Genomic DNA, 20,425 nt, shown 5'->3' on the forward strand with positions numbered 1-20,425 from the left:
CTTATTGCTAGTCTTTTTTTTTTGGAAAAGTTATTGCTAGTCTTTAAATCTTTTCTATTTGGTTGTTAACTCGCATCAAAGTTTCAACTTTGAGACGATATTTTTGGTTATTAAGTTAATTATATCAAGCCTCTTCCAAGCTAAAAAAATACAAGATGAAAATTGGGACAGTTCAAAAATTATTCTTACTTGAACTTAAAAAAAAAAGAAAAAAGAAATGCAAGCCGGTCCAATATAAGGGGAAGATTATATTCTAAAACAAAGTTTGATTAAATTTATTTCCCCAAATTTGTCTTGAAAGACGTGACACAATTGATCAAACTTTCAAGTACTTGGTAGAATATATCTAAGGTACATCCACTTCAATCAATATATATGTATATATATATATAGAGTTTCGATCACATGGACAACCACCATGGACAAATACGTGAGCAACAACTTACGTGGCGATCACTTATTGGATGCACAAGTAGTGGCAGAGCCATCCTAGGCCTAGTGTGGGCTTTTGCCCACACTGGACCCAAAAAATAATGTACATATATATGTATATACATATGTATGTATATAATTTTTTTTACCTAAATTTTAAATTTTTTACCTATTATAATTACATGCTTAGATGTCGGATCCAGAAAACAATAATTTTTTTCTTTTAGTAATTTTAATACCCAAATTTTAGGCTCAAATTTTTAGAATTCTTTACAATATTTTCTTCTCACAAGTCAAAAACTTCGTACACTTTGATTAATAATTATTTCAATGCATATTTCTTATTGTTTCACCTTCCATATTGTTTATAAAATCTAAAATTTCACCAAAATTTAGGTTCGTAATTTATTTTCTCATTGTTAGTCAATCATTCAATTGTTTTAAAATTGTGTTGTTTTTGCAATCGAGAATGATTTTTGCATTTTTTCAAATGTAGATTTATATTTTATATCAATTTTTTTTTTTATTGAAAATTATGTACGCTCTGTTCTTCGTCATATTTTCGGTGTTTTAACATCAATTAACAGGTGCTACTGGTTATGTGTAGACATGTGTTCAAACCTTAAAAAATATTATTTTCGACTATCGATTAATCGGTGCTCTTTTTTATTTATTAATTATAGTATATTGATGCCTACACTGAATAAAAATCCTAGCTCTGCCCCTGTGTACAAGGTGTCACGTAAGTTGTTGCTCATGTACAGAGCCGGCCCTGGGGGAGGGCTACCAAGGCCCTTGCCCAGGGCCCAAAAAAATTTAAAAAAATTAGGGCCCAAAATTTTTAGATATATATATATAAATTCCAAAAAAATAAACCCAAATATAAGTCCATCATATCTTAGGCCTTAGGCCATTTCCAACCCATTACGCTATCTTGGTGTCACACTAACTTCAAAATAATGTAATTTTTACACCAAATTCAAAACTCATCTCCAACCCATTAACTCTAAATTTTACACTAAAAAGAATATTCTCAAAATATTCTCTATTATTTTATTCACAACAACTAATTTATTCCACAAAATATTTTTAAACACCATAATTAAAATATCAATAATACCTAAAATAATTTCTATATAGATATTAATTAGAAATATTGATGAATTAAAACTTTAAATTAAATCTATTTTAGGAGATATTTTTTTTTAAAATTCTAAAATTTAATTTCATTATTTAAATACTTAAACTTCTTAATTAATTGAATATAAATAATTAACTATTAAAAAAACATTAAAATCACACGTAAAAATAATCCGAATAAATCAAAATGTAATTTAGTTGATTATTGAATAAATTAAAATTTTAAAATAAATAATTAAAAATTTATATAATAATATAATTAAATTATTAATAAAAAATCTTAATATTTATTATAATAAAAAAATAGAAAGAAAAAACAAAAAAAGGGAGAAGGGATGGCGTAGTTACAGTGTTGCACCAAATTTGATGCAACACTGTAGCAATACGCCAACCCGTGCAACACTGTAGCAATACGCCAACCCAACGCCAAAAATAATGCTGGGTTGGAGCTCCAATTCAAGCACCAATTTGGCGTAATTGATGCCTAATTGGAGAAGCTCTTAGTATCTTTCCAATACATCATTCTCAAAATTCTTTGCGTGAAAAAAGAGTCATAAACCCTTTATCCTTAACCATCCACTCTTTTCCACTGTAGCATTTTTTAAAAAAAAAAACTTTCACTCTTTATTTTCGACCTCTTCACAACATTCAACAATTATCAATTTGCGAAGATTGAAGAGAACACGGCCCTAGGTATGTAATTATTGTCCTTTTAAGTGCTTTGACAAGTATTAAAATTTTCAAAATAATACTTGGATCAAATTCTTAACACTTGCAGCATTTAGGAAGACGAAGTTTGTGTTATTAGGTCTTAAACAAGTGAATTTCGAATTCTTCATATTACATGCATCCAGCGGTCCAACCATCTCCCATCGAATCCAGGTTTTATTATGATGATATTATTGATGATTTTGTCTCTAAAAGTGCTTCAAGACAACACTTTAAATGAGTTATTTTGATGTTTTTTGTAGGTACATATGTTCTATGATCGATGATGTAAAAGTTTATTTCGTGCTCGGGGTGAAAGAAAAATTATTGATTGGAAGATAAGGGCATAATTCATGGTTTCGCCCAGGGCCCTTGAACCAATGTTTTTGGAACCGGATCGGACCGGCCGGTTCGACCGGTTCGACCGGGAACCGGTCGGTTCTTCGGTCCGGACCAACTCCAAAAACCGGAAAACCGGTCCAATCGATCAAAACCGGTCAAGAACCGGTTGGACCGGTCAAGAACCGGAAAACCGGTTCAATCGGTTGAACCGGTTTTTCGACTTTTTTTATTTATTTTTTAAAATTTAAGATTTTTTTTATTTTTAAAACTTTAAATTTATTATTTATATATATATACATTATTATTTAGAATTTTTACTTTATTTAAAAAATTGTTTTTTAAAAATTAAATAATTTATTTTTTAAATAATTTATAATTATAATTTTTATTTTGAATATATTTAAATGTTTATTTAGTTTTCAAATATTTTTTTGTCTATTTATATAATTTTTGAGTTTTTAAATTTTAAAATATATTATTTATTATATTAAATTATATAAACGGTTTTCCGGTTCGACCGCCCGGTTAAAACGGTCCGACCGGTTGGACCGTTTTTTCCAGGTAAACCGATTCGATCATCGGTCCGGTTATAAAAACACTGCCTTGAACAATAAGGATCGGCTCTGCTCACGTAGTTGTCCATGGTGGTTGTCCATATGATCGAAACTATATTTATATATATATATATATATATATATATATGTATGTATATGTAGAGGAATTTTCAGCTGTCCAATCATGTTTTCCCACTTGGTCAACCCGGTAGTGGGTTTTAGTGATGCGAAAAAAAAACCACTAAAACCCACTACCGGGTTTTAGTGGTCGCGGATCAAGTGGAAAAACATGGTTGAACAGCTGAAAATTTATCTGTATGGCTGTGTTTGGTACATTGGATTAAGCCATGATTGTCAAATTATCTACTGTTTGTCTCGTTTTTAAGGTCTTGGTTGTTAACCACCGGCCCGTGATAAAAACCCTATTCATGGGACAATGTTGTTGATTATAGTACATGGGGGAACCGTGGTATTACAGTCCCTCTCATGAACAGTCCCTTGGATTATGAGCGAAATTACCTATCTACCCTTCGCCTAACGTATCTACTGCCCCACATTTCTCCCACTACCCTTCGTCCTCATCCAGACTCCATGGCAACAGTTTTCTCACCGAACTTCCCTCAAATTCTTCCACCGCCTCTTCAGCTATTTCTATTTCTACTGCTACTATGATATCACGGAGATTGACGGAATCAACACCTACGAGCTTTACAACGTCTTTCAGCTATATATATTTGAGTTCTTCCGCTTCTATTTCGGGCACTCGGAGCTGAGTCTGACTCGCGGGTTGAAAGCTAATGAATTGCGGCAGCGGAGTCAAAACAGGTTGCTTTACACCAATTCCAGAGGTGGGTCTTTGGATTCCAGAGGTCATCCTTGAGGATGATAGGTTGAAACCAAGAAACAAGGATGATAATGGAGTGTGCGTGGACTGTTGATACAAAGTTGGAGGAGAAAAAGTGAAAATAGATATTATGTTTTTTTTTTTAAATCTCACGTGCTTGTACAATGACTAGGGGTAATTTTGGTAAAAATTGTGTAGTCCAACTTCTAATCCTACATACAAAAAACCAAACAAACAAATTAAAAGTTTTTAAATATATTTCATAATTATATTAAAATATATATTTATCCCACAATTTGTCTTTGCACTAATAATTTCATCACACGTACCAAGCATAGCCATATGTATATATATGTAGCGTGCAGAGGATCAAAATTTTTTATAATGTATATTATATATGTATGAGGTAAGTAAATTTTGTTTATTTTTTTTCTTTTTAATATAATGATTAAAAATGTAAAATAATGATGGAGAAAAAAACTTTTAAATGTAAGAAGTACCATATGGCATAAATACAAATTGACAATTATTATTTTCCAAGAAAGTCTCTCTTCAATATGAATTTGATTAAATAATACAATTCAGATCAATTACATTAGCCAATCTAAAATTTAAATCACAATTAATATGCTAGGATTATGCACATAGCCAACCTTATTTGCTGGCAAAATTAAATCTTACAGCACACAAATTGAATTAAATAATAACCACTGCCCGTAAGCATTCTCCTTATTATTTGCCTCCGTGACAAAAACTTCGGTGAAATTGTTTCACGATTTAATTTTGTGAGACATATCTTTAATTCGATCGATTTATAAAATTTATTACGTTTTTACGTCAAAATTAATATTTTTAATTGAAATATAGACCGGATTAATCGGTCTCCAGATATAAATCCATGAGACTATCTCATTATGAGTCATGAGTATATATTCATGAGATCGTATAAATAAATATCTACTTTTTCTTTCATGGGAATCTCTTACAAACATCTAGTTTATCAGTTTTTATAATTTCTTATCTCAAAAAAATAAATGACGTCAAAATATCAGGTAATTCATAAAATAGAAATAAAAAAGAACATGAATGGATTCTTCAGTTTTGTATTATGACTCTGTACCTCCAAAACATTAATTCTTCAAGTTTTGGTGGCTTTTTCATCTTGGATTTTTTCAGTAGCTTAATTAATCTTAAAGAAGTTTTTCTTCTCCTAACAATCGAGGCAACTCACGCAAAAATGCGAGAAAAATCACAAGTGTATCTAATTCTTCTCAGACTAGCAATTCTAAACTAACTCTTTCCAATCTCTATAATTCTTGTATTCCTTAACCTTCTGGTACCGATCATATCACTGCATATATTCGACTTGGTCGCGTAGTTTCAATTCATTTCTTAAAATACTCGATCACTAAATCAGCATATCGATCAGCTGAAGCTTGAATGTTTTACAAACAAAGCTGTTGTATATTTTCTGTTGCTCTCTGGTTCAGACAAAAATTCTTTTACAAGTTAGCCAACAGTTCATTGTGCTGGGATAAGAACAAGAAACGATTCAAAAAAGGCTCAGCTAACATAGACTTGATTACCGGATCATGAAACTTGTAAATTTGAATACGAAAAAGCTTGTCCACTAGTTCATTGTGCTGGGATAAGAACATTCATAGCACCTGAATCCTTTATGTATTGCAAGCCAGTAAAAACGAATTCGAAAGCAGTGTTCAAAATTTGCAAAACAAAGCTTTATTGCAAGCAAATTCACTTAAGTTCACCATGCAATTACCATTGCAAGCGGTGTTTTCATAATTTGGGAACCAACCAGGTTCAGTGCATCCACGTTTTAAATTCGAAGTGTCCTAAATAATACTTAAAATACTTGCTCATCAAAACATTCCTCATAAAAAGGTATCGAGATATATGGATGAAGGGACCGTACTGTACGCTAACCAAAATCTACTGGTTCTTGTAGGCACTATCAGTGATACCTAGGGAATCATGGGGCGATGTTGCTAGGCGCTTTACCATGATTCGTTGGGCAAGTCGGAAAGTGTTGTTCCGAGTCACAAGGAGTTGTGAGCCCACGGCTAGCTGTATCCCTGAACCATTGAGGGTCACACAGTGTAATGGAGTTTTAATCCCCGTTGAGATAGTTAAATTTAAAGAGTTAAATTTAATGAACTAAGGAGTTGGACTTCTTAAATAAGAGTAAGGGAGTAGGATTTCCTAAAATGACATAGGGATGGACATTTTGGAAACCACTGAATTCGGATTCAGGAAAATTTATTTTGACTTTAAAATGTGCAGAAATGGTTTCTGTGCACATTGGTGAAATCAGTTCATCATGACTCCGATCCTTAGGGCAGCGCTCGGCGCCGCCCAGGGCAGCGCACGGCGCCGCCCAGGGGCGGCGCCAGGCGCTGCCCTAAGGATCGGAGTCATGATGAACTGATTTCACCAATGTGCACAGAAACCATTTCTGCACATTTTAAAGTCAAAATAAATTTTCCTGAATCCGAATTCAGTGGTTTCCAAAAATGTCCATCCCTATGTCATTTTAGGAAATCCTACTCCCTTACTCTTATTTAAGAAGTCCAACTCCTTAGTTCATTAAATTTAACTCTTTAAATTTAACTATCTCAACGGGGATTAAAACTCCATTACACTGTGTGACCCTCAATGGTTCAGGGATACAGCTAGCCGTGGGCTCACAACTCCTTGTGACTCGGAACAACACTTTCCGACTTGCCCAACGAATCATGGTAAAGCGCCTAGCAACATCGCCCCATGATTCCCTAGGTATCACTGATAGTGCCTACAAGAACCAGTAGATTTTGGTTAGCGTACAGTACGGTCCCTTCATCCATATATCCCGATCGAATCAACAACCATTGGTATATCGAGAGTCGCTCAAGATTCGATAACTATGCAATACATCTTGAAGATCAAATTAGTGACATCGCATGTGCTACTAAGAAACCATTTCTTAAATCACATCAAGTACTCTGGCCAGAGATTTGTCACACTAATATCTCCTCAGATCGCATAGGATATCCACACTCGCAAGTATGTGGTGAATCCTTGACAACAATGCATCGACTCCTATATGTGTCGTAACTGTACCCAATCTCGACACCTGATGACCCCCATAGAGTCGGTAAACGAGTCAAAGCACAGCACTAGCATATAGAGTCTCCATGATGTTTCAAGTCGTAAGGACTAATGGTGTACAACCAAAACCGCGGACTTTATCCACTCGATAAGTGATAACCACTTGGAAAGTCCGGATAGGGTAGTTCGACTATTCATCCTATGAATATCCATTTGCATGCTTCGAACATCTCCATGTTCCCTACCAATGAAACGTGGTACTCCGCATCGCAAATGCTAGTCTCAAACTCGAGCGATCCTTATCCTTATTATCGGACGGCTCAATCGACTAGGAACAGTTTAGAATATACAGTGACTATAAGATGTATTTCATGATAGACATCTCCATGTTCTACCACATCTTACATACACTATAGTATATTCAAGGTCTTTATCAAAACAACAATAGTATATCACAATATAACAATATGAAGTAATATAAAGTCATTGCCATTAATAAAAGTGTAAATAATATTAAACAAAAGATTGTTTATACAAAGAGTCATCAAAGCCCATAGCCACACAGTTGGCTCACTGGGCACCCACTCTTACAATCTCCCACTTGCCCTATAGCCAACTAGTCATACTACGTAGACCCATTGCTTCGCGATGTTTGTCAAACAATGGTCCTGGCAAAGGCTTAGTAAGCGAATCAGTGATATTGTCTGCAGAGGCCACTCGTTCGACAGTGATGTCTCCTCTTTCCACAATCTCCCGGATGATGTGGTATTTCCTCAGTACGTGTTTGGATCTTTGATGAGACCTTGGTTCCTTTGCTTGAGCAACGGCACCCGTGTTGTCGCAGTACACCGGGACTGGACCAACAAATTTAGGAATGACGCCCAACTCTTGGACGAAATTCCTCATCCAAACGGCCTCTTTAGCAGCAGCTGATGCTGCAATGTATTCAGCCTCAGTGGTGGAATCCGCTGTGGTGTCCTGCTTGGAACTCTTCCAAGAGACAGCACCGCCATTGAGCATGAACACAAATCCAGAGGTAGACTTCGAGTCATCCACATCACTTTGGAAGCTAGAGTCGGTATAGCCTTCCAGTTTGAGTTCTCGTCCTCCATAAACCATGAACATATTCTTAGTCCTTCGCAAGTACTTAAGAATGTCCTTCACGGCTTTCCAATGCATTTGACCAGGATTAGACTGATATCTGCTCGTGACACTCAGAGCAAATGCTACATCCGGTCTGGTAGATATCATCCCATACATGATACTACCTATAGCTGACGCATATGGTACATGTGTCATATTCTCTATCTCTTCATCAGTCTTGGGACACATAGACTTGGATAGAGAAACTCCATGACACATGGGTAGATGTCCTCTTTTGGACCCATCCATTGAAAACCGTTTCAATATGGTATCGATGTAGGTTGATTGAGTGAGTCCTATCATTCTCTTAGATCTATCTCTATAGATCTGAATCCCTAGAATGTAGGATGCCTCACCCAAATCCTTCATCGAAAATCTACCTGATAACCATATCTTCGTTGACTGCAACATCCCTACATCATTCCCAATGAGTAGGATGTCATCAACATAAAGTACTAAGAATGTCACCGCATCCTTAAATACTTTCTTGTACACGCAAGGTTCCTCCGGGTTCTTGATGAAACCAAAATCTTTAATTGTTTCATCAAATTTCTGGTTCCAACTTCTTGATGCTTGTTTTAGACCATAAATTGATCTCTGAAGCTTGCATACCTTATGCTCGCTTCCCATGGATGTGAACCCCTCAGGCTGCTTCATATAGATTTCTTCCTTAATGTCTCCATTAAGAAAAGCAGTCTTCACATCCATTTGCCATATCTCATAGTCATACCATGCAGCTATGGCAATAAGGATTCTTATGGACTTGAACATAGCAACTGGTGAAAAGGTTTCATCATAGTCAACTCCTTGCCTTTGAGTATAACCTTTCGCCACCAATCGCGCCTTGTAGGTCAATACCTTACCATCAGGCCCAAGCTTTCTTTTGTAGATCCATTTACACCCTATTGGAACAATTCCATCGGGAGGATCTACCAAAGACCAAACTTGGTTTGTATGCATCGAATCCAATTCTGACTGCATAGCTTCAAGCCATAAATTCGAATCCGCATCAGAAATTGCTTCCTTGAAGTTTCTTGGATCACATCCAATGTCGGGTTCATCTTGATCCCCTTCAAGAAGAAGACCATATCGAATAGGAGGTCTAGAAGTCCTCTCGGATCTTCTAGGTTCAGGCGTGTCCAGCAATGGTTCCTGAGGTGTAGGATCGTTATTTTGTATTTCGGGTTCTTCTCGAACTTCTTCGAGTTCCATCATCTCGCCTTTCTTATCCAATAAGAACTCCTTCTCCAAGAAGGTGGCATTCCTAGAAACAAACACCTTTGTTTCAGCAGGATAATAGAAATAATATCCGATTGAATTCTTCGGATACCCTACAAAATAACATAAGCTGGATCGACTATCCAACTTATCTCCCACTGTCCGCTTCACGTAAGCAGGACATCCCCAAATCCTCAAGTACGAATACTTAGGAGCTTTGCCATTCCATAACTCGTATGGTGTTCTGTCCACTGCTTTAGTGTGGACGTTGTTCAACAACAATACCGCCGTTTCAAGCGCATAGCCCCAAAACGAAGGTGGAAGCTCAGTGAAGCTCATCATAGATCGAACCATGTCCAACAAAGTTCGATTACGACGCTCCGATACACCATTAAGCTGTGGTGTCATAGGAGGAGTCCACTGAGAGAGAATCCCATTCTCTTTCAGATAGTCCAAAAACTCGGTACTCAAGTATTCTCCACCTCGATCCGATCGAAGTGCCTTAATACTTTTACCTAGCTTGTTTTCTACTTCAGCCTTGAATTCTTTGAACTTTTCAAATGCTTCAGACTTATATTTCATTAAATATAAATACCCATACCTTGAATAATCATCAGTAAAGGTAATGAAGTAGGTGTGGCCATGTTGAGTCCCTACTCTAAATGGACCACAAACATCTGTATGGATCAAATCCAACAGATTCTGACTACGCTCAGGTTTCCCCTTAAAAGGAGATTTAGTCATTTTTCCTTTTAGGCAGGATTCACAAGTAGGTAGAGAGTTAATATCAGACATATCAAACATGCCCTCTCCCACTAGCTTGTTCATCCTCTTTGAGGAAATATGACCTAGCCTAGCGTGCCAAAGGTTTGCCGGGTTTTGACTATCGATTTTCCTTTTGTTTGTTGTAGCCGGTTTATCAAAATAATTAATTGGAACGTCTTTTAGTTTTAAATTGTATAGATCGTTTTCAAGTTGTCCATTTCCAATTAAACATTCATTCTTGTAAATATTGCAAATCCCATTCACAAAATTACAAGAATAACCATCTCTATCAAGCATAGAAATAGAAATAATGTTTTTAATTAAATCTGGCACAAATAAAACATCTCTCAACAATAATTTAAAACCATTCTGCAAAATCAAACAAACATCTCCAATGGCCGTAGCTTCAACTCTGGAACCATTCCCGAGCCTCAGCTGGGTCTCACCCATTCTAAGCCTGCGACTTCTTGTCATCACCTGCAAATCATTGCAAATGTGAGATCCACATCCGGTATCCAATACCCAAGAAGTTGTATTAAGTGACATGTTTATTTCGATATAGAACATACCCTTTGCAGTTCCCAACTGCTCAAGATACTCCTTGCAGTTGCGCTTCCAATGACCCGGCTTCTTGCAGTAATGGCAAACATCCTTGGATTTTCCATTGTTTGAAGCCTTTGTCTTTTGCTTCTTCTCGGGTTCCACTTTCTTGGGTGGGGCAGAACGTTTCTTGCCCTTCATACTTGGCCCCTTCTTAGCAGAAGATGAGGAGCCCACCAAGAAAGCTGGCTTATCCTTCTTAAGTGTGGATTCATATGTAACGAGCATATTGACCATCTCTTCAAGGGTGGCCTCTATCTTGTTCATATTAAAATTTATCACGAATCCATCAAATGAAGAAGGAAGAGATAGAAGCAGCAAGTCCACATTGAGTTCATGCTCCAACACCAAATCAAGGGTCGCTAACTTCTGTATGAGCCAAATCACTCGTACCCCATGATCACGGACCGAAGTCCCTTCACGCATGCGGCACGTCATCAACTCCTTAACAGTAGAGAACCTTTCAGCCCTCGACTGAGCCCCAAAAATTTCCTTGAGTTGCGTATGAATGTCAGCAGCATTCACCGTGTCCTCAAATCGCCTCTGGAGTTCATCAGACATCGAGGCTTGCATATAGCATTTGGTCTTGATGTCATGGTCACACCATGCATCAAGTTTGGCCAATTCCTCCGGACTTATGTCAGCTGGTGCTTCCTTCGGAGGTGCTTTCTCTAACACGTAGAGCATTTTCTCCGAAGTTAAGACAATCTTCAACTTCCGGAACCATTCCGTATAGTTGGCGCCAGTCAGCTTGTTTTGTTCGAGGATCGAGAATAAAGGATTTCGCGAATTCATTGTATGAAATACTGAAAAGGAAAACAGACATATATCAATGATTGTTTAACAATTTACTAAGACATAAAATAGGCGAATTTAATTTTATGAATCTCACTCCCACTATTTTAACGATTTCACCACCCTCTAGTGAAAACGGGAAACTTTTCCTTAGTGAGAACATGGAGTCCAATTGACAAACTTATGGTCCCGAATAATATCAGCCAACCATAATTCTCAAAAGGTAGAGCCCAATTGCTTCCAAAGCAACCCCCATGTATTTACCTCATGTCCAATAAGGGCCCAATAATATGACGCCGTTTAAAGTGACATGTCAAGATGACCCACCAATATTAAGTTGTGATGGACGGTCGCCATGTGGATCCCCCAATAATATGAGCCGATCCCATGGGAGTTCCACCCAACTTACAACATTTGTCAATCCAATGTACAGCTTTCCGACGGACGGGCCCCCCCAATAATATGAGCCGGACCGTATCCGCGGGTAGCATCACATACATTGACCGTTGATGGAAGGTAGGAACATTTAAACAATATTTAAATTTCCTTTATTTATCTTGATATAAATTTTAAATCATATTTAAAATGAGGGATTTTATTTATAAAAATATTTGTCTCATCATATTTAATTTATTGCATGCATTGCCGGATTCACGCAATTTATGTCTAAACATGCATACAATCATAATATCACATATTATATAGGATGATCGATTCCATTTCTAATTGACCCGTGGTTGCCAATCACGGGTCTTAGTCCAATCCTAGGTAATATGCAGTATGCAAATGCAATCCTATTACATATGCTTCCAATTTACATTTCTTCAGTCTTCATTGTCTGCTGGGCCCACCATCTTCAAATCTTGATCTCCCACTAAATCTAATGTATTTACAATAAATAACAATGACAAGTAGGGGATACATTTTTAGGGGGTGGGAACGGGCTATAAACCAAGCCCACTTTTATTACATATGACATTCATATCGGGCCATAAACCAGGCCCATTAATAAAACCAACAATAATAAAGACAAAATGTAAATTCCTAACATACACCTACAAAATTGGTCATGGCAATCGATCATCCTTATCCAATAACATTTAATTCAAAATTAATTTATTGGATAACATGCTGTGGCAATTCAAATTTAAACAAGATAAAATCATATTTTATATATAAAATCTCATTTCACATATAAAATCATATTTTATCTCTATATCAAATAAAATCATATTTTATCTATAAAATCCAATTTTACAAATAAAATCATATTTTACTTAATATATCATAAGATCATATCTTATCATCAATTGTACCAAAATAATTGATTTCAAAATTCAATTTACGGATAAAATATTAAAATTTTCCAAAAATTCAAATTTATCCAAAATCAATTTTAAAATTTACGGACTCGAACAATTCGATCCGAAATCTCGTGAACCAATCAAAAACAATTTTTGACCGGACCAAAAATAAAATTTTAAATATTAAAATTAATTTTTAAATAAAAATATAATTTTTCCCGCGGGCCGCCCGGGACACTCCCGGGCCGGCCCGCACCCGGGGCGCGGGCCGGGGGCAGCGCCTGGCGCCGCCCCTGGGCGGCGCCGTGCGCTGCCCTGGGCGGCGCCGAGCGCTGCCCTGCGCAGCGCCCAGCGCAGCGCTGCCCTGGGCGGCGACGGTCGCCGCCTTGGGCGGCGCCGTGCGCCCCCTTTGGGCGGCGCCGTGCGCCGCCCGGGGCAGCAACAATTGCTGCCCCACCGGGCAGCGATCCAATCGCTGCCCGGGTTTTGCCCCGAAATTTTTTTTTTTTTTTTTTTATTTAAAAATATTTATTTTGTTTCAAAAACCGAGACTCAAAAATTTTGTACAATTGATTAATTTAATCGTTTGATCTGAGCAACCTGGCTCTGATACCACTGTTGGAAAAACTGGCGGTCAGATCAATCACGATTGATACCCGGTGCAGCGGAAGTTTAAAATTTTGTTATGGAACAATTCCATAGTGTGGGTATCAACCGTTCAACGATTAAATTATTGTGTGTGTAAAATTTAAATAACAGTTATTAAATTTTACCTTCAATCTCGCAACGAGATTACTGGACACCAACAAATTTTATCTGCTCTTGTTGTCTCTCCCTGGAACCGATGAACTCCTTCAATCAGGTCCACGAACAGAGGTTTAATCCCTCTGATAGATTGCACTAGAAAATCTATCAGAAGTTTTCTGCGAAGAGAATAAACGAATCTGATTCGTTATTCCTTACTGCGATTTAAAATCACAGACCGGAAAATCTCGGGCAGAGGGGGAGGGGTCGGCCGAACAGAGAGAGAGAGCTAGGGTTCGAAAATTTTCTCTGTCTCAAAAATTATGACCTGTTGTGTGTAATTTCTGTACTGAAATAACTTATTTATAATGCAGGCCACTAACACCTTAGGGCCCATTAATCATAAGCTGGGGCCCGACAAGCAAAGCCCGCTCGTTCAGAAATTAATATAAAATTCATCGTGACTCCGATTGATGAACTGATTTCACCAATGTGCACAGAAACCATTTCTGCACATTTTAAAGTCAAAATAAATTTTCCTGAATCCGAATTCAGTGGTTTCCAAAAATGTTCATCCCTATGTCATTTTAGGAAATCCTACTCCCTTACTCTTATTTAAGAAGTCCAACTCCTTAGTTCATTAAATTTAACTCTTTAAATTTAACTATCTCAACGGGGATTAAAACTCCATTACACTGTGTGACCCTCAATGGTTCAGGGATACAGCTAGCCGTGGGCTCACAACTCCTTGTGACTCGGAACAACACTTTCCGACTTGCCCAACGAATCATGGTAAAGCGCCTAGCAACATCGCCCCATGATTCCCTAGGTATCACTGATAGTGCCTACAAGAACCAGTAGATTTTGGTTAGCGTACAGTACGGTCCCTTCATCCATATATCCCGATCGAATCAACAACCATTGGTATATCGAGAGTCGCTCAAGATTCGATAACTATGCAATACATCTTGAAGATCAAATTAGTGACATCGCATGTGCTACTAAGAAACCATTTCTTAAATCACATCAAGTACTCTGGCCAGAGATTTGTCACACTAATATCTCCTCAGATCGCATAGGATATCCACACTCGCAAGTATGTGGTGAATCCTTGACAACAATGCATCGACTCCTATATGTGTCGTAACTGTACCCAATCTCGACACCTGATGACCCCCATAGAGTCGGTAAACGAGTCAAAGCACAGCACTAGCATATAGAGTCTCCATGATGTTTCAAGTCGTAAGGACTAATGGTGTACAACCAAAACCGCGGACTTTATCCACTCGATAAGTGATAACCACTTGGAAAGTCCGGATAGGGTAGTTCGACTATTCATCCTATGAATATCCATTTGCATGCTTCGAACATCTCCATGTTCCCTACCAATGAAACGTGGTACTCCGCATCGCAAATTCTAGTCTCAAACTCGAGCGATCCTTATCCTTATTATCGGACGGCTCAATCGACTAGGAACAGTTTAGAATATACAGTGACTATAAGATGTATTTCATGATAGACATCTCCATGTTCTACCACATCTTACATACACTATAGTATATTCAAGGTCTTTATCAAAACAACAATAGTATATCACAATATAACAATATGAAGTAATATAAAGTCATTGCCATTAATAAAAGTGTAAATAATATTAAACAAAAGATTGTTTATACAAAGAGTCATCAAAGCCCATAGCCACACAGTTGGCTCACTGGGCACCCACTCTTACAATAAAAAGGTAAATTTTCTGCCTCCTAATCTTTAATGAACTTCTCGAGGTTCTTCAACCATGTTATGTACTCTTTGCTGTCCTTGTCGACCATGTAACCATGCAAGAAATTGGTTGTGCTGGCCTGAATTCCCCTGTGTTGGTGTATTGATTTATGTCCCACATAGGTTGGCTAAATAACCTAGACCTCTTTATATGAACAAGGGCAAACCTCACCTCTTGAGCTAGCTTTTGAGCTAACTCATTTTTGAGGTGAGTTAGGTCCAAGTCTCATTTTTAACATGGTATCAAAGCCCGGGTTCCCGTTATGTGTTGGACGGCCCATAGTTGGCCTCACCCGTCCCATAGTTGGCCACTCATTTCATATATCCACGCTCCAGTCGTTTCATTCCTGGGCGTGAGAGGGGTGTGTTGGTGTATTGATTTATGTCCCACATAGGTTGACTAAATAACCTGGACCTCTTTATATGAACAAGGGCAAACCTCACCTCTTGAGCTAGCTTTTGAGGTGAGTTAGGTCCAAGTCTCATTTCTAACACCCTGATCTCCAAATACTTGTGGAAAGCTTTCTGCAAATTCTCGTTCAAATCCCTGAAAAAACACGGGAAACATATTAGCATATCACCAGAAATCACAAAGTAAAGTACAAATCATAAAGGAGGAATAGACCCCGTTGGAAGCGCGTAAGGAGGGGTGTGGTCCATACCCCTCAACTCAAAATAAGAAACTTGTATTTGAACATTCACTCGACTTTTTATCTCAACATAACACATTGATATGGTCGTGACCTTTCCGCCAGATGCAAAAACCTATTCGGAGCTAAGAAAAAACATAATGTAGAGAAGAATATGAAACTTGAATGACTAATGATATACTAGGCTGGCTTGCACTTTCCTCCCCTTCTTCATTATTGTCATCAGCATCATCCTCCGCACCAGTAATAATGTCAGGCATGTGAACTTCAACAGATATGGTTTCCCCTTGATATTCTCTGGTTAGAGTTAATAGTTATAGTCTGCTGTCCGTGATGGTCTTCAATTTTAAAAGGGAAACCCTGTCGAACCTCCTCAACCTGCAAAATAATTGGAAATGAGAGAACCATGATGGTTCAAATTGTCAAATATTGCAAACACAAAGCAAGCCAATTATCCTTTTGGCTTCTAAATTAACTGGATAGAAAGAAACAAATAACAAGAAAAAATTAGTCGTGGGGATATATATACTAAAACAGTTATCCAAAATAAAATCTGATTTCTTATAACCACAAGATAATCTAAAACCTCATAACCAATCGACGCGGGACACAAACTTAAGAAGGTGTATTCGTTGCAGAGATTTACTGACTTTTTTTAAATTACAGAATTTTGTGGAGTTGATAGATTTCTGCAAACTTTTATAACATCTCACGGACTTTTAATGACTTTCACAGAATCTTGCAGATTTGTTTTTCATGACTTTTATTGACATTCGTAAATTTTTTTCATGACTTTTATTAAAATTTGTAAATTTTTTTGTAGAACCATATGTGTTTTGTAATTCATGATTTTGATTTATTTATTGAAATTATTAATCGAGTATCAATAACATATATTTATCTTTCTTTAAAATAATTATATTTCTTTAAAATATTTTTATCTATCATATAAATAATTTTTACTTATCAATTTGGTTTACAAAAATCAATAAGTAGTATTAAACTTATTGCAATTAAAAAATTAATATGAATCTATAAAATTTGAAAATATTTATATATATATATATATATATATATACATACACACACACATTCGTGTTAATAAATTTTTAAAACTACGTCAATATATATAAATCATATACATATACATATTATTATTATTATTATTATTATTATTATTATTATTATTATTATTATTATTATTATTATTATTATTATTATTATTTTTATTATTATTTTTATTATTATCTATGTATATACATTAATACATATGTATATTAAAGTGAATAAAATGTAAATTTTGAGTTATAATAAAAATTAAGCTACAAATTAAAAATATAAAAAATAATTAAAACATCAAATTTTATATAATTAATAATGAATTAATTATAAAAAATAATTATTGTTATTTTTAATTTATGATTAATAAAATATTATAATAGGTTTTTATTTAAAAATTTAATCAATATGATTTTAATTATCGTGAGATTTTGTAATTAAAATTCAAAAAAATATAAAAAATAATTAAAACATCAAGATTTGCTTTCTTCTTGTCCTCATTACTCCATTCTGCTCTGGGTTTCTCAACTATCTGTGGTTCTTCTCCTGATATGGGTACAACAGTGTTGACTTTGAGAATTTTCATGGGTCCGTCAGTGATGACGTACCACATATCATCATCTCGAGCAGAAAGATATGCTTGCATACTAATTTTTCAGTCATCATAATCTTCTTTAGAGAACATAGAGATTTTGTTTAGTGAAGTCATGATGAATATCAACAGCTAAAAGAAAAAACTCTCTCTGATACCACTTGTTGAGGATCGATAGCGTGTGTAGAGAGGGGGTGAATACACACTCGAAAAACCTTTAACTCTAATGCTATATGATTGAGCAAATGTTAGTTCACTCAACCGATTTTCTTTTGGTTTTCCAGATATATAAGAGCTACTTAGAGTAGTGCAGAAACAGCTCTTATTAAACTAGATAAGAATGATAAAATAGTGTAATGCAGTAGCGTAAATAAGCACAGATATGATTCTGGATGTTCGGAGCTCAATCTCCTACGTCACCCCTTCTTCCTCACGGGAAGGATACACTAGAAAAATTAGGTTATTACAACGTCTTGCAATACACCCGATCCAAGTTAGGACTTATCAAATGCCCAATATGGAATTCCTAGATTCACACTGATAAGATTTAAAGTTCTTATCAAACTTTTCTTCAGTTGATGACGTAGAATGTCTAAGCTTTTTGAAGGCTTAGAATCTCAAATCCTTGTAGCAGATGGCGCTCTTCAGATAACAACAGGATTTGAGTGACCCTTGAAAAGATCTCTTTGTATATCGGATATTCTTTTTAGCGAAGGGTTGAATGAGCAGTCGAGTATTCAAGATAGTTTCAAGTGCTCAAGTATGCAAATATTTGAAAGCGTAACTCTCTCTTCCTTGTTGATATGCTCTGATATTTATATCAGTTTCTCCAACGTCTTTTTCCTTTTGAAAACGGTAGAAAAACGTCTAGAGTGTCAGATATCAATCCTTGAAATATGAATTGTGATTATATCTTCTGAATATTTGAACTGGGAGTGCCTTTAATTGTCTATTCAATGTGTCTTCGCATTAAATGCTATTTATGGCTTTTCTTACTTTATCAGATGCCTCCTTAAATGCTTTGTCCTTTGCATTTAAGTTGTCTTGTCAACTTTCCAAAAAATTGGGGATTTGTGAATTTTGAATGCGGTAGATATCCTTGCTTTGATAACCCAGATCAGTTGAGCATTAGCTGGTAGATATGCTTAGCTCGGTTGACAGATAACGGTTGAAGTGCTTCGATCAACTGATACTGCTTATTCCGGTTGATATCTCTAGGTCAGCTGATATGTTGGAGTCGGTAGAGCATCTGTTATACATGTAAACGACGGCCGATCTAAAACAACGATGTATTGTTTTGTTATCACCAAAAGTTAGGATTCAACAGTAGTTGTCTTTCTTTTGAAATAATAACAGATTAATAATGTTAATTGAAATAAAACCTCAAAACGCATGAATTATTTATTTTTGATGGAAATATGATATTGAATTTAATTAATTATATTGCATGTTGAAATTGTACTAAATTAAATGTAAGTGTTAACATATTCATAATATTTATTGTTAAAAAATTTATTGATCATTGGTGTAAATTAAAATATCAATACTCATCAAATTCGGAAAAAAAATGATACAAAGTAATTTTTTTAACAGGTAAAAGTTTAATATAATCATATTAATTGTAAAATCATTAATTTAAGTTAATATAATTTCTTATATATTATTTTTCATATTACAAAAAATTAAAAAGAATTTGATATATATATATATATATATATATATATATATATAATTATTTAAAAAATTTACGCATTAGTTAACAGAAGTTTCGAAGAAGAATATATCTAACTATTATTTAAATTTTGAATTTAACAAGAATTTAAAATTACTTAAGTTAACATAATTAATTTCCTAATGACTAAAAAGTTCATAATTAACTCCCACAGCATCCAATGCTGTGGATGGAGCACAGTCTAGAGGATCTATATCCAGTTAAAAGATAACAAAAATAAGTTTCCTAGTAGAATTAGAATATAAGTTTCCTAGTTGGAATAGAATCCAAAGGATGTGATCTTCATGGACATTGATCTTCTTGGATTCCTTAAATATAACATAAACTATCCGCTAACGAATTCTTCTTTTGCTTCCTCGATTAATTAATCATCCTCGCCTCCACGAATTTCAGATTACATGATTTTCAATATGCATCAGTTTCATCAAGATTAAATTTTTAGTTCATAAATTTCATCAACGCATTCTGCTTTAGTTGGGAATTCAGTTAAATTTAATCGTCATTTCATTTTAAGCTTAATCAATTAAATGAAAATATTTAATTAAAAGAGTCTCTACTATATATACTAATATAGTCAGATAAATGCAATATAATGATGATTGCGATGGATATGAAAATTCACCCAAGATGTACCATTTCAATTCTATCATCCAAATCTCTTCTCACATCAAATTCTTCCACCCAAATAAAACTTTAGTAGACTCCGTTGAATTTAAAGAAATTTGATTTTATTCCGAGTGATTTTTTTAATAGAAGGAAGCTTTGTTCGTTTTAAAAAAAAAAAATATATATATATATATATATATATATATATATATATATATATATATATATATATCTTGCTATAACATGAAAATCCGAGCTGTTTATTATTGATGAAATTTTAAGATAACTGTCTACAATTTTTAATTTCAAGTTAAAA

At 35.4% G+C, this 20,425-nt stretch overlaps 1 pseudogene; it reads right to left on the reverse strand.

Moving 5' to 3' along the window:
• Positions 1-15,451: 15,451 nt before the first annotated feature.
• Positions 15,452-17,765, reverse strand: LOC140874249 (uncharacterized protein At2g39795, mitochondrial-like; annotated as a pseudogene).
• Positions 17,766-20,425: the final 2,660 nt, after the last annotated feature.

Source organism: Henckelia pumila, chromosome 1 (assembly GCF_033568475.1).
Source record: "Henckelia pumila isolate YLH828 chromosome 1, ASM3356847v2, whole genome shotgun sequence".
Taxonomy (NCBI): domain Eukaryota; kingdom Viridiplantae; phylum Streptophyta; class Magnoliopsida; order Lamiales; family Gesneriaceae; genus Henckelia; species Henckelia pumila.